Genomic DNA, 17,832 nt, shown 5'->3' with positions numbered 1-17,832 from the left:
CTGAGTATTTTTTTTATCTCATCACTTGGTGTCCATTGCTCGTCGTCGTCTGTTAACTTTTACAAAAATCTCCTCTGAAACTAATAGACCAAATTTAACCAAACTTGGCCACAATCATCATTAGGGTGTCTAGTTTCCATGTTTCCGACGATCCCACTGCCAACAAAGATGGCTGACATGGCTTAAAATAGAACATAGGGGTAAAATGCAAGTTTTTGACTTATAATTTGAAAACCGTAATAAAAAGAGAAAATCTAACAGGGGTAAAAATTTTCATATAAATAAGAAGCGAATTAGATGTGATATGAGTGCCAATGAGACAACTATCCATCCAATTCACAATATGTAAAATGTAAACAATTATAGGTCAAAGTACGGCCTTCAACATGGAGCCTTGGCAAGCTATTAAGGGCCCCAGAAAGACTAGTGTAAAACAATACAAACAAGAACACCTTAGCTTAGTTTGGATATTTTTATAGCAATTCAAAATTACTACCTATCACCTTTAGCATGACAATAACAATAAAATTTCTATACATGCTAACATTGAAGTTGAAATAAAGCCTTATAGGATTGTAAGCATGCTTAATTTTATCACCTTGCACTTTCACGACTTGACTGTGGTTTTCTACAGCAGTTTGTTCAAATTCCTGACCAGTTGAACAGTTTGGTTTTTAGGATTTTTTTGCCCTCTTTTGTATTTTAGGCAAAAACTAAGGAGATAGAGAGAAATTAAACAGACAAAACGATCAACAATTCAAGATCAACATAAAAGAGATTTTTATCATCAATTCTATTCTCGTCTACAATGAGAGTGTCCTTTGTTTAACATGTACAGGACCCAAGTGAGCGACACAGGCTCTTTAGAGCCTCTAGTTTTAAGACATTTCCATCAGTAAATTAAAAAAAAATTCATTTTGTTGTAATATCAATTTCAAGATTTAAAACTCCTAATGTCTTTATATGGATAGTTTGTCAGTGAGACTTTGTAAGTGACGACATGCAGTACACATGTTGATGTACAAACGCATATGGGATGTGCATTCGGGATGTATCCTTATTCATATATAGTACTCATACATAAATTTATGGATATAGATCAGGACAATGGAATTTTCTTTCCATTTGTAACAGTGAAACGGCAAAGGGTGGTGTGATATATTAGTAAGAACTGTTCTTCAGGTAAAGAATGAGGATGAAGATTTTTGAAGGGTAATACCTCAACTAGAAAAATTCCCATTGTCAGTCCGTTTTAGACTTGTGTGTTTGAATATCCCTTTGGTATATTTCGCCTCTCGTTTTCGTGAAAAACACATTCGAAAAACGTAGAAAAAATGCATACATATTATAAAGTAACGTACAACGTACATTTTGTTTATTTAGTATGAACAAAAGGAGATATGGGATATATACGTTCATGGGTTAATACCCAACCGACTGAAAAATAACCACATATCATTAAAAGGTAAAAAATACACAAATGTCTTGACAATATGCTCTTACTCTTCCCCAGTCAAAAAAAAGTAAAATAACAAAAATACCGAACTCCAAAGGAAATTCAAAACGGAAAGTCCTTTATAAAGTGGCAAAATCAAAAGCTCAAACACATCTCACGAATGGAAAACAACTGTCATATTCCTGACTTGGTACATGCATTTCCTTGTGTAGAAAATGAGAGTTCGGAATACATTTAGCAGGAGCAATCAAAGATCTGCCATTAAAAACCAATTTTCCAAATAATGAAAAACATTAAAATGCGACCATCGACAACTTCTGACAAGTGTCCGATTACAACATACCTTAATATGTATTGCTATACATAATACAGATACAAAATCCTATGGTTCGAAATCCTGCATGCCGATACTATGTATTTATATCTTTTATTGCAAAAGATCATGCCTGTGTCAGATTGTTTACGACTTCTTTACACGAAAACGGCGGGAGCTGAAGTGATTGATATATTAGTATAGAAAAACATCATTTATTAGTTTTCAGTAATAGCGAGTAATCTAAGATCGGTACTTCTTTTCTTTATTTAAGATTGATTTTGAGCTTTTGTTCACGGTTCTAACATTGTGCTAGCTGTTACACCACTTACCCAGGAAAGGGAGAGAGTTAAGCTCTGAAAATATGTTAAACCTCGCCATATTCTGTATGTACCTGTCCTAACGCATTATTCAGTGTCTGTCATGTTTGGTTGTTTATTGTTTTGTCATAAAGGAGGCCGTTGGTTTTACTCGATTGTATCGTTTCACATTTTGTCATGTAGGCGTCTTATAAAGTTGACTTTACTGTATAGGTTTTGTCATTGTTGAAGGGCGAACATGGAAATTCTATAGTTGCTTACATCAATGTCATTTGTACTTCGGTGTATAGTTGTCTCACAAGCAATCATCCCACATTTCCGTATTTTTATAAATGACAAGGTTGTGGTTGTAAAGCTGTTTCTTAGATCACAATCCTTCCTTACTTCAATCACAATCCGTAGATCGACTAATCCTACACAAAAGTAAAATATATCTGTATAGGAAAAAAAGTTTCAAAATTGAAATTCTAAAATGACATTTTACTAGGTAACAAACACACAAAGGGCAAAAAGAAAATTATAGATGCAAGAAACTTAATTTCATACCTTCTTCAAACAAAATATAAAGACATCTGAAGAGGGTTCATGAATCCTCAGGAACCTGCATGATTCTTACAAGGAAAAGTACTTAACTCTTTAATGACATTTTAATAGGTAACAAACACAACATAATTTACTAAATATACCGTATTAAAAAAGCACGAAGTTGCTGCATGAAACCTCAAAAGCACACTTATGGGGTTTTTGTCTATTGGTAATATATCTTATACAAAAGTTATTTTGAATAAAGCCAAGAGGTCAACAGAATGGCTGTCTTAGTAATACATATACTAAAATACATATGAACGTAGAATTATTCAAATATTTGGTAACAAAGTCGATTGAGATGTTTACACAATGAAGACTAATTGATTTACTTGATCATTTGGTCAGCCGTATTTTCTTACGGCAGTACATATTCTCACTTTAAATAACTGGTAATTCAAAATATATAGTACATTTTAATCACTATTGTTAAAGGTAACAAGTACTGTTAATAAAAGGTAAGACTATTCATACAAGTATAACCCTTGAACAACAGTATATATTACTTACAGTGTCTTGGGTACCAGATTATCAGCTAGGTATCTTTGATGAGTTTTTATACCAACCAAATGTCATCAGATTTCGTTCTCATTTTTAATGCAATACTTACTATGGTTTGATTATTTATGTAAGTATAAATTACAAATTGTCACTCGATATTTTTATGAATTTATAACATGTATAATTTGATAGAATCAAATCAACTTTTATTATGCCTGCCTCAAATTAGTTAATGATTCCCTTTAATTAAATTCGAAAAATGCCTGTAGCAGGTCAAGAATATGACAGTTGTTTTCCATTCTTTCCGTTGGTTGATAAAGTCGAGCGTTTGATTTTGTCAGTTTTTAAATTTATCTTGGAGTTCGGTATTTTTGTTATACTTTTTCACTCCCCCATAGACGGGTGGAAGTTAAGAACATGCTTTCAATGCGGTGATGTTGAATATGTTTTCTCTTAAGGCATGTATCCAGTGTCATTTTCAAACGAACCACTTTCGTTTCCAGTAATGGACACAGTAAACTTATTTAGAACATGGATTTTGTTTCTACATATTATTATGATAAATGGTAAGTAAACCTTAGAATAGAAAATTTAGAATAGAAAATATACATCCACCATGCCTGTCATTTTAAGCTTAATAAAATCATATTGGTAATTAGTGCATATAATGCAATCAAAGCAAACTTTTGCATTTCCAAAGCAATTTTCGACATTCAGGCCAAATTAACGGGACTATTATCGACCTTTAGATACATACAATAATATTTGGAATATAAACGTTAAACGCTATGGAAACTTAAAAAGAACATCTGAAAAAAGTCTATTCTAATCCTGGTATCTACGGTAAATCTTACTAGTATAAAGAGATATATGCGTGTTTTCTACATTTTTAGGCAGTATTGTAGAATGTGTCTGATATAAGGAATCTTAGGGTTGAACAGGCTTTTTAATGGTGTTGATATGTGATTGCCCGGAACATCCATTAAAGGTCGCCAGACTTTCTAACTCTGATGTAGGATTTTTTTGTTTGTTGTCGATTCGTTGGTAGAATTTGCTGGATTTCCTGTCCATTGACATGCTATAATATTTTTGGCGTTGAAATTCATTCCCCTAAAATATCATTAGCTTTAAAGTTAGATAGTCCTCTTTAATTGTTAATGTCACTTGAAAAAGTGATATTAAGTACAGCATTAAACAATGGTGTATTTAATATCACTTTTTACCTAAAAGGCGCATATTAAGCAAGCTGAAAAATGTACATGCACTACGAACATGTTAAACAGAACATCATCACCAAGTAAGGGAAAATAAACAGTTGAAAAGTTTGATATAATGTTTGGTATAAAGGTTACCGTCAGAACGGTAAAGGACAATGATCAAGTTTAACCCTAAATTTGTGACTCTGAGGGTTAATGTGTATAAATCATATCGTATACTAACAAAATAATCTAAATGTTTGGGAGATAATACGCATTGATGAAAAAATCTATCAAGTTGATTTCGATGGGTCTAGTGGAAAATTAGCCATACATTTACAAGTTTTAATAGCAAAAGGATACAAAGAGAGGTGAAAGATACAAAATGGACATTCAAACTCTTAAGTAGAAAATAAACTAAATAAAGATAACGCAATGGCGAAAAAATAGTTAAAGGAAAAGACCAAAAGACAAACAACAGTATATAGAACACAACATAGAAAACTAAAGACTGAGTCACACGAACCCCACCAAAATCGGGGATGATCTCAGGTTCTCCGGACGGGTACAAAGCTGGGAAAAGAGGAACACAATGATTCAAATTGGAATTTATTGATTAACAAGAAAAAGTTTAACTTCTATAATTTAATGCATCACCCTAAAACTTATAGAACAATTTGTGCTAAGGGAATACACAAAAGTTTGTTGAAGGGCTTGATTTTATGGTAAAAAAAAGTGTCAAGAGCACATTAAATCGTCTGCTTTTGAACTTTGCTTTGTAGTAAATGGATTATTAACGTTGTAATGTAAAATACTACGTTCGGTTGCATTACATTTTTCATTTTTACATTACAAGAGTCATCTATGTTAGTCATATGTTTGTTTTTTTTTTTCACTTTATCATGTTGATTTTAACTTCTCAGCTTTAAAGTCGTTAGCAAATAAAGAATAATTTCATCAGTGTATCACCATATATAATGATTTCAGGATTTGCAGCATATTTTCGTGTAAATTATAATTATATCGGCCAAGCTGGTGCCTATGACAATTGTAAAAGTATTGGTATGGAGCTGGCTAAGTTAGATAATATCGGACTGCATAATTCAGCTGAACAATATCTCATCAGCCAGTAAGTTTTAAATGAAACAAAAACAAAACAAAAACGAATGAACTTGAATGTAGACGCCAGAAAATTCATATTCAACCAAACGATTATATTTATCGAATTGTATGTCTGGTTACCTCTGTTTTAGAAAAAGTAGATACAAAGTCTATAAGCTGTGGTACGTAGTTGCTTTGCTGGGAGAACAGGATTCCATAAACTGACTATGTATACATCCTTGAATGTTTAAAAAGAAATAAAATAAAATATAATTTGATAAAGATATCAAAATAGTTAGATTGTTCTATCATTTACGCGATTTTATTGAGAGGTGAACTTTCGATACACATAAAACTGTCGTGTCATCTGTCAGTTAATTTTATCATGAAAATAAGTTATGAACAGTTAATGATTGGGATATTAAACCGGTCGATACATTTTCAACTGTGTAGGTATACATTTTGTTTAAGTAATACTTTGAATAAGTTTATTTAAGACCTTTTCTTTGCAATGCTAAGAAAAAAGTAGAATTACAAAAATACCGAACTCCGAGGAAAATTCTGAACGGAAAGTCCCTAAGTAAATGGCAAATTCAAAAGCTCAAACACATCAAACGAATGGATAACAACTGTCATATTCCTGACTTGGTACAGGCATTTTCTTATGTAGAAAATGGTGGATTCAACCTGGTTTTATAGCTAGCTAAACCTCTCACTTGTATGACAGTCGCATAAAATTTAATTATATTGACAACGATGTGTGAACAAAACAAACCGACATAATAGGTAAATATGTCAAAAATAGGGGTATAGCAGTCAACATTGTGTTATAATCTTAATCACTACAAAAACAAGCAAATATGTCAACAAAGACAAACAAAAAGGCATATAGACAAAGCACATTAGCAAAAACGAAAGACAAGAATAAAAAAAATTACCATAGCACAACAGCACAATGACGGGATGTACAAGTACTGAGCCACGTCAAATGAATCACTACAAAATCAAGCAAATATTCCAACAAAGAAAAACAAAAAGGCATATTGACAAAGCACATTAGCGAAAAAGAAAGGGAAGAATACAAAAATTTACTATAGCACAATAATACAATGACCGGATGTACAATTACCGAGCCACGTCAAATGGATAATACCTAAAATAGACTAAACAGTAAAAGTAATTATTTACAAAGACAAATAAAAGAATAATATAACACGTTATTAAGATGACAAACAACGTCAGTACCTAGAATCTATACTTCAAGACCATCGTGTATTATTTGTGAAGTTGATACGGAATATTTATCAACAAGGTAACATTTATTTATACTCATTTTTAATTTTTGACTTTACAATTTTTGTTTTAAGTGTAATTATTGAAGGTTATTTCAGACAATAATCGCGATTTTGTTTGATACTCTGAATTGTACCCTATTTAATAGGTTATATTTACCTTAGACTGGAAAACATATTTTTTGGGGTCACATTATCAATTTTATTTTCTATCAAAATTCATTTGCTAAAAATTAAATATATTTACAAATAGTTATGTTGTGAATCAGAACAGAACTGTGCTTTTTCGGATCTTTAATCGGTCGATTGAGGTAATAACCGTAGACGATTTTCCTGTCACGTTCATTTTTGGAGTTTATGCCTTTCCCCAGTTGTGTGTTTGTTTAATTGATTTGTCTTCTTAATCGATTTATGAGATTTAAACAATGGTAAATAACCTTTGTCTTAATTAAACAAGTATCTAGGCGATAAAAAGAAAAGAAAAACAAATAAGAAGAAACCCGGATCAATAAATTATAAGTCAAAAAGGTACAATATATATATACATTAAAATATTACATTTAAAACTAAATATTCAGCAACACAAATCGTGAGCATACCCATGTTCTAAAAGGGTTCATAGAATTTTTGTCCACTGATAGTAGCTGCTTAGTTTGAAAGCATAGGGCATATACAAAAAATAAAGAATAAATTTATTTCCATCATTGACACAAAAAACATTTCAAAGAAAACAACGAGTTAATTTCATGAACATATTAATTAGATATAGGTACAACGTTAAGCATGTTAGTCAATAGCTTATTTTGCATTTTCTAATGCTACTAAATGTATAAATAACGAGCCGTTTCATAAATTCATCAGACATTGTCAATCTGAAATTATATCGAATCAAAAGCTCCTAAAATATATATAGAATACCCATTTTAAAATGTTTTGGTTTCGCGCTTCACTGAAAATACATTTTTGTCGAAACACAGACACTTTGCAATGCCATGAAACCATGTTATTATTACCACTCTATGATTCTGTTGGCATACTGTAAGTCTCCGATTGTATAACCAACCCAAGAGCTTATTAATTCATGAAGATTATGAATATTGTTCTTATAAAATGTTGGATGATAAAACATCGAAATCATTTAAGATTCAGGGATGTATCTCCATCACGAATAACTCTTATTCCTTTTTCAGGTTTTGCTTTACTTTCGGTAATTTTCTGTTATATCAGTTCTTCGTTAGCGGTCCCACAGCCCCATCATCAAAGTAAACTGAGGTACTGGCATGAAAATAAGGATATTGTTTTTATGACATCTGCAGAGAAAGAGGTGTTCTGTCGTCAACCCACTTTTACTTTGCAGTGACAATAATAAACACCAAACAATTAACTATACATACTGTTAATTTCAAACCATAACCCAGTATCTCCCTCATAGGTTTGAAACTTAGTCCGGGGTTGAGATATTTTTGTCCTTATCGGTGATTTTATTACTTCAACGTTTGTATTAAATTTTGGATGTGCAATAATGTGTCCATAATCGTTGAGAGACATTATTTACCAAACGTGCATCTGATACCGTTTTACGTCATTAGACTAGCCTTCACCCCAAAAGTTTTAAAACAGCTCCCATCATGCCTGCTTTAGATATGCCTTCATTATAAATGTTTAGGGTGATTAAAAGGTCAATAGCGTGAAAGTACAGAGATAACTAATCATAAAAATGGAGTCTCAGCATGTGCAAACAGATAAAAAATAATAACAGGTTGAAAAAAGTACAAAAGAATAAATGCAAATATAATTAGATCATTGCTAGTGCGAAAACATCAAGAGTTTGGAGGTGAATATATAGGAAAAGTGAGAAAAAATAAATGAACATTAATATATTGATTTATTTTACGCTTCATGATTTACAAATAATTTCTTTTAAATTGAAGTTTGTTTACGTATTGATATTTTGTTTGATGGAAAATATGACAAAAAGATGGTAAACAGTACCATTATAAAGTTACTCGAATATCGATGATTACAGGGGAATTTTGTTTTTCTTTGTTGATATACTTGTTTGTTTTTATAGTGGTTAAGATTATAACACAATGTTGACTGCTGTACCCCTATTTTGACATTTTTACCTATTATATCTGGGTTTTTTTTTCACACATTGTTGTCAATATAATTGAATTTTATGCGACTGTCAGACAAGTGAGAGGTTTAGATAGCTATTAAACCAGGTTTGATCCACCATTTTCTACATAAGGAAATGCCTGTAACAAGTCAGGTTAATGGAAGTTGTTATCCATTCGTTTGCCGCATTTGAGCTTTTGATTTTGCCGTTTGATAAGGTACTTTCCGATTTGAATTTTCCTTGGAGTTAGGTATTTTTGTTATTCTACTTTTTATGTTCTACATGTTCTAAGTTGACATATATTAATAATAAACAAATATTAAATGCAATAATAAATAATCATTTATTTGAATTCTACTTAAGCAGAAAATTTTCATAACTCATTTTATGTATTGGTAGTTCATTAAAACCCATAAATCGAAGATAAAAAGACAACACTATCATGATCACAAGGAAAAGAAAGAAAAAGAGAGAAAAAAAATAATTTAGAAAACAAAACACAGGAAATTGAAGATTTAATAACATGACCACTATCAAATAACCGGAGATGCGCTCAGATGCTGCAGAAGTGAAGGCAGTTCCCGCTCACTCTGGTTGCAATACAGATCCTGTGTCCACGCTTCGCTTACATTAATCTGACAGCACTTCTGTTCTGGCAATTATTATATCACCCAATGCAATGTCAGCCATAAAATTTTGAAAGGTGTGTTTCATTGACCAAAGGATCCCAAAATGTTTTTTTTTAACAGAAAGTGGAACGGAGCAGTGTTACATCCTTGTATCAAAGCGCGAACACAAATCTGTAATTTGATCAGATTGATTCACGTTCTGTTCTGCTGTTTGCTAATATCTTTCATCTTTAGTCATTGTGACTTGTTGTCTCCTTGTCAATTATAACATATCTTCCTATTTTCATATTAAGAGCATGTTTTACATGTATTTACATTTCTTAATTTCTATTTCTTCTTTTAATATCAATTATTTCAGGCTTATTGATGAGAGAGTGTGGATATCTGTAACATGTCACAGTATTCCATGCCAATGGGGTGATGGAGAAGTACTTGGTTGGTCAAACTGGAGATCAAGTTCGGAACCGACTGATAATGCATGTGCAGTACTTGAAAATGAAAGCAGTGGCTACCCAAATTGGCGAACACGAGACTGTTTTGATGAATTCATTTCGTTGTGCATAGGTAATATTCATTTATTTATTTATTTATTTATTTATTTATTTATTTATTTATTTATTTATTTATTTATTTATTTATTTATTTATTTATTTATTTTTGTTATTTTTTAGTTTAAGGATAAGGAGGCTATTTGCCAATATGACCTATTGTAATAGTATACTTCATTACACTAACAAACCAACATATTCATAACCTGCATGGATAATCTTATTATTGATCTACTCTTAGACAGTTGATCTTTGTCGACTTCTAATTTAACAGGTGATCGAAAGAGCAGTAAATAAAAAGAAGAGTGACCAGAACTCAGTAACTGTAACTGAGTTTTGGAGTTTGTAAAAAATCTATATGTTAGTTTTATTGCTCTCATATCTGTACTTTTGCGTTCCATGAAGCGCATGGAAGGGATTTAACAGAATCGGAGCTTCTAAATGCTGCAGATGTGAATAAGTGGAGTTTGTCGGAATTAATATTATTCAAACATAACAATTTGTGTTTTATAAAAGCCCTTGACCCCAAAATAAAAAATAATATAGATGTCCTGTTCTTTATATGTCCAGAGGACAAAATTGTAACAATGACAGGTACATTCCCAGAATTATACTACTAGCCATAGACGCTCTGCATGTTAGTAAAGATTTTCAATTTCACATACCAACCGAAGCTCTGTTAATTTATCAAAATAAAGATGCATTGTACTGTGGAGAGTTTTCTGCAGAAAATACCAAAGTCACTGTGCTTTAATTAATGATGTTAGGAATCAAGTTTCTTAAACATTTTTTAGGAATTTTATTAATTACTATCATCAACGTTTTGTGTGATATTATAATTTAATCTTACCCTTATGGTCACCAATTGTACAGTTACTTAGTTCACGGACAACGCATGTCTTATGAAACTTATAATGGGAAATTCAAGCAAATTTAATTGGAGGAGAAAAACTTAATAAGTGATAATACTTAATAGAATATGCATAACTATATTAATACCGAAGTATCGTGAACACCCTAGTGAGTTTTAGAATAATTGTAATATTCTATATACATTCCCACCGTATTTTGCTAGACAAACTATCTTTATAAGGCGTGCAGCAGTGATTTAAGATGTAAAATGTTTGCAGTATACCCTACAATTTCAACGCTGGTTTAAGATTTATCTCTTTGAAGTATAGTTTTTTATCTCTCTCATTGAGTCCACCTTGTTACTAAAAAATCTCTCTCTGTTTTCAATATTTTGTTCCAATTTTTATATTTCACAAAAATGTCTTGTTCATAAGAGGTGCCTTTAATTGGACAGCTTCTTTCTTTAATTTTAACTGTTTTCAAAGAACAATGATTGTTTAATCAGGTGTTAAATTTTGTTTCTGTTTAAACGACATAATGCAGATTGTAAGAGAGAACGTGAATATAGTTTTCCATTTTACATATAGAGATTATATACAATGTAGACGTCGTGCCGCTGCTTTGTTAATGTGCTGATAAAAGTGTTTTTGGTGTTGACGGCTTAACAGCACATACAATTGTTTCTTACCAATGGTTGCCTTCTACCATTTAATGGTTCTTGTTTTCTCACTTTAGATGTAACTAGTATATATTTTGAGTTTTTTATCTTGTGGTAAACCATAACAAGAGGCAATGAAAATATCTTCAGGAATGACGAATTTTGATATGACGCCAGTTCGTGTGGTCAACAAATGAAACATTGTCCCATACTTTACAAGGTCATTTCTGTGTTTTCCTGAGCTTTCAGAAAGCATCGGTTATTTCTTCGTTTTTATATCCCCATGAAACTAGTTACAGATTGACAATATTATTATGGGAATAAGAATGGGACCAACTTGTGCCAACATTTTTCTTTGGGAGCTCGAAGAGCACATCCTTTCTTAGTAAGTATATACTATGCTTTTTTACAGCTCCAGCTCAGCCTTCCTTTAGCTTTCTCTCTGGATTGTACAACTTCTATGAAGCTTCAGTTGCATGTCAGGCTATAGGAGGACAACTAGCTGTGGTGAACAATCCCGAGACAATGGACCGCGTAACGAATGAGCTATATGGCATGTATGTGTCAGTATAATGTAAAAACTCAGGAAAATACCAGGCTGATAATTTGTCTTCGTAAGACTCGTCATTGATCCATGAATCAAAACAGTTGTACAGCCAAATCAAATACGATATTATCAAATAAAAGAGCATTAAAAACCGGAAATTTCGAAAAGTTACACAAAATACGGGTTTGACAATCTATACCTGGATATAGATAAACCCTAGTGTTTTTAATATTTCAACATTTTATAAACAGTACATTTACAGAAGAATAAACTGACAACGCCATGGTAAAAAAAAGAAAACGACCAAAAGACAAACAAAAGTATACAAAACACAACAAAGAAAACTAAGCAAATCCCGTCCACATGTTTTAAAATGACCAATCTGTGGACGTATTTTGATGTCCAATACTGGTTTTTCATAATGGTTTATTTAAAATGTGCTGTTTTTAATTATATTTCTTTGTTTTTTTAACGATTTGAAATGGGAAAGTGTCACAACCTCTCATTGTTACATTTTAAGTTTTCCTCGGCAAAGGTCAAGAAAGGATTCTAACCCATCAATGAATCGTTCTAACACCGAATATACGGATACACGTCATTATAATCCGACTTGCTATCCTCTTATTAGTAGTAAGCCAGGACCGCAGATCTTAAGGATAGCTTAAATATCATTAATCCTTCCTCATATTCCAAGTTACTTTGTATTTTTTTGATAAATCAAGTTGAGTAAGCATACATGTAGCACTTAGACGAACGACGAATTCAGAACTCGCATCAATCGAAACAAAAAAATGCATCGTGTCTGAGAATAGACAATTTCTTTGATGATTTCCCGTACCTTAATAACGATAAGATTTTTTTTTTCATTTAAAGACTTAGAATATTTCAATAACTATAGTAGATGTTTTGTATTGGTCCTTCTATATATTCCCGATTAGTCGTATCCACTAATGTATAAGCAGTAAAAAACAAAGCGAGAAACAAATATTTTCTATATTTTCACATTTGTTTTGTGCAATAATGGTTTCATTGTTGACATTTCTTAAGAAAATGCAGGGGAATAAAGTTTGTAGTGTATACGATAAAATTATGAAAAGAATAGCGGTGGCTACTCGACAACATTATGAATAATGCTACTTAATCACTAATACAAGCTGAGCTCAAAATGATGGAACTAAGATGGCCGACAGAACAATCGAACATCCTTAATCAATATAGCATGCATTGTAAAGTATTCCACTCTTGTAATAAAGCTCCGCAAGTGTAATAAGTTCCTCAATTTAATTTAGCGTCTTTATCATAATCCTTTTGGATAATTTCTTGGTAGGTTCATAGTACATTAACATATTAACGTAATATGGGATAAGGTCAATGAGACATTCACCCGATGATAAAAAAAGCCTTATCGATACCTATGTTACTGTACCAGATGAGTATTTCGACAAAATCTATGTGTTTACCTATTGATTATGAAATTTATTATCATTAGATCTATATCAAACGACATATGGATTGGTTTGTATGGTAATGGGATCAACTTAGTCTGGCAAAATATGGGAGAAGGAGTGATTTACAGTAACTGGGATACATCTTCACCAAACACTTTTAAGGATGTAGCGGTTGTGATGACCAACCCGAACTTCAAATGGACAGAACGACCGATGACGGACCAAACCAGCCATGCTTTATGTCAAGGTTCAATATAATGTTTAGATTGTATTAGAAAATAAAGACAGAGAGTACGAAAAAAGGAGGATAAAAATCTAAAAATAAAAATATAAATTTTCCAAAACAAATATTATACATGAATAACAAATAACGAAGCTCTTCTGGCTGTTGTATGAGTGCTTTTTATGTATAGAATTAACATTTTAAGAGTATGATTTTATGTTCGGCTTTTGTTTATAGTAAACTTGATGCCTGTACTGACGGGTGTGACATACGCAGTTGCAAAATCTGAATGTGAGACATACGCATTACAGCCCGCGCTTTTGAGATCTCAAGAGGAGGCGATTATCGTTAAAACTGCGCTTTTAACACAAAAGTAAGTGATTTCGAATTTTCATAAGCTGTAAAGACAACTTTTCTTTTCTAATTTGTCTGGGTTGTATGAAAAAGTGAGTTATTGAGTAAACGCAAATTAACATAAAAACACATTTATATCGTAATATACTTCTTCTACACAAAAACAAGTCCCAATCGATCTGAAAGTGGACATATTTGAAACATTATAACGGAGATATCAATGGTAAGAAATCAACCCCAAAGGAGTAGAGCAAAGAACCCCAATAAACGGAACTGTGTTTTTGTTTTGTATTTGCTCTGTATCGATCTTATGCGTTAATACCTTTTCAACTGATTTTTATAGTTTGTTATTATGTTGTACTGTTACACCACTGGTTAGGGGGACGGTTGGCGCACCTTCACAATAGTTTAACCCCGGCACATTCTGTATGTTCCTGTCCCAAGTCAGGAGCCTGTAATTCAGTGGATGTCGTTTGTTGCTGTATATCATATTTGTTTTTCGTTCATTATTTTGTACATAAATAAGGCCGTAAGTTTTCTAGTTTAATTTGTTTTACACTGTTTTACTCATTGTTTACGGCTGTACGGTGATCTATAGTTGTCCATTTCTGTGTCATTTGGTCTCTTGTGGAGAGTTGTCTCATTGGCAACCCTACCACATCTTCTTTTTTTATATTGTTATGCTGTTTTTCTTAAAATTCGATTGTAATATGTATGTTTTGCTAGATTTTTAAAAATTTTTACCGGCCTCATATATATAGATATATTAGACTGAAATAGAAATAGATATCAGTTAAGTCTGTTTTTCTAAAAATGAGTCGTCACCCCTCGCCCGTTGAAATTTTGGTTGAAAAGTAAAGAATATGTTATATAGAGAATATTTCAGCAAACATGTTTGTGGGCCACTGGTATTTTTTTCAGAAAACTGTCATAAGTTTTGCCAAATTATGAAAAAGAATTAGTTTTTAACTAAGTCTATGACGTCAAAAATCCATCAGTAATGACGCAAGAAGCTGAACGATTATAGTAAAATTCTTATTGAAAAAAAAATGTTTTATAAAATTATTTGTAAGCACATGTCTACACTGCTAAACTGGTGCTACGACACTGTGTATTCAACTGTCAATTCGTTTATGTTAAATATAGTCTTGAGTAGATGTTAACGTTTACTAATGGAATGGATCACCTATTCAGGTCATCATTGGTTTTGTCGAGGTTCGTGTTGCTGACACGTAGTTCACCGTGGTGTATTTTAAACCGTTTTCCGTCTTTATTTGGTTGGTGATTCAATTCAGCTCTTGTGTTTCTTCAACTGATGGGTTTTAATTGTCGCTGGCTATGTTTTTCCTCTTGTTTGTTGAATATGCCCGAAGTAATTGCATATGGATGTTAAGCAAGCAACAATCACCAATCAATCTTACCCCTCCTTTTTTAAAACTACTGTGGATTCATTTATTTCCGTTGGTACCAATTTTCGTTGATTAAGGAAAACTTGCATATTCGTGGATATTTAGTTTCGAAGTTTTGCCGAAGTCTGCATACAAGCCTATATAAAATTTGTCGTTCGTTGAACATTTAATTTCGTGGTTCACCAGTACCAACGAAATCCATGATAATTGGTATCCCACGAATGATAACAAATCGACAGTATAATTTCGCTTTTTTTTCTTTCTCTGTAACATTGTATTTCTCATAAATTCGATATATGATTTATTTGACAAGGTTTTCCGTTTCTTTTGACGCCCCTTCTATGTCGTCGTTACTAAAACTATTATTTTAATATATAGACAATAACTCGAACATTACATGAACATTAATAACAGAAATTGCTAAGATTAAAAAAAAACACACCCAATTCAACAGACCATGTATCAAACATGTTGGTACACGGTTATTTATTTCAATGTAAGTTTTTGTCTATCTTTATTATTATTTATAAGTCTAAATTGAAAACAACGTTCAAACCTATTGATTATTATTATATATATATATATATATATATTATCATTTTTCCAAAGAAAAAAAAGGAAAAATAATAGCTTTAGTGGTTTATACAACATTATACGTTAATGATATTTTCACACTCATCTTGAAGCCTTCTGACAGATGATTACTGGATTGGGTTAACAACAGACGGAGTTAACTTCTCCTGGAATGATGGAACACCGGCAATGTTTACGGATTGGATGGTAGCTAACGGTGAACCTAACAACATGGCAACATCCCATTGTGTGAAGACACGTGGAAACACTGAATACAAGTGGTATACAACAAGCTGCACTATACCATACCATTTTCTTTGTCAGTGTAAGATAACCTTATCTTTTTTATCACCAGTGGTATATAACAGGCTGCAGTAAACTTTACAATTTTCTTTGTCAGTGTAAGATAACTTTATCATTTTCATGTCTTCTCGTTTGAATTGTTTCATATTTTGTCATTAATGGGCCTTTTATAGCTGGCTATATGTTTGGGGTTTGCTCGTTGTCGAAGACCGTACGGTGAACATTATTCGCTAACATCTACCTCATTTGGACTCTGGTGGATAGCTAACTCATTGAAAATCAAACCACGTCTCCTTTTTTTGTTATTAAAATATCATGACTATTGCAAGAATATGGCGATCTTATACAGCAATTTATTTTCAAGTTTTCATACGCCTGAAGTTGTGTATGACTTAAACTGTTAAAGTACTTCTGATTTGGTTCTAAAATATATTTTTACAGATCCAACAAACAATATGTTTCCAATATCCCATGATATTGACCAGTTTGGTGACGTTACCATGACAACCGAAGTTTATGCAGAAACTACAACAAACATCGGTGGCAGGTATCCGCTTTCATTAAGCTCAGGTATAAGATTAACATACTAAATATATAAATTTAAAATGTAAGACCTTATAAACATGTACCATTATGTTCAATGCTGTTGATTGAGGGTTTAGAAAGATTAAATCATAGCTATTATCGGTCAAACGATTGTATAATGTTGTGGAAAATTACAAATATTTCTGCCTCTGTCTGGCATCACTGCAGAGAAATTAGTTTTTAAAAGCAGATCTGTTGCATTAAAATTAGTGCAGTCAATGTTCATAAACACATTAATAATATATATTTATTAGATGGTGGATTTTTAAAAATTATGGCCTCGTGCATTAATGAAGAGACATGTATTGACAAAATGCACAACTGGTGCAGTAAAATTGGTAATGTTAAGTTTGTTGCAGTTTAAGTAAAATCACAAAACTACTGAACTCCGAGGAAAATTCAAAAAGGGAAGTCCCTAATCAAATGACAAAATCAAAAGCTCAAACACATCAAACGAATGGATAGCAACTGTCATATTCCTGACTTGGTACAGACATTTCCTTATGTAGAAAATGGTGGTATTGAACCTGGTTTTATAGCTAGCTAAACCTCTCACTTGTATGACAGTCGCATCAAATTCCATTATATTGACAACGATGTGTGAACAAAACAAACAGACACAATAGATAAAAATGTTAAAAATATGGGTACAGCAGTCAACATTGTGTTATCATCTTAATCACAATAAAAACAAACAAAGTTAATGTAACCCAGAAGCACAAAAAGGCATACATAAAATTAAACATTAAGATTTGTATTATGTTTGGTGTTTAACGCAACATCAAACACGCTAGGTCTTGGCTTTACATTCAACATTCAT

Source organism: Mytilus californianus, unplaced genomic scaffold, assembly GCF_021869535.1.
Source record: "Mytilus californianus isolate M0D057914Y unplaced genomic scaffold, xbMytCali1.0.p SCAF_10, whole genome shotgun sequence".
Classification (NCBI taxonomy): Eukaryota; Metazoa; Mollusca; class Bivalvia; order Mytilida; family Mytilidae; genus Mytilus; species Mytilus californianus.
This window is presented reverse-complemented; position numbering follows the sequence as displayed.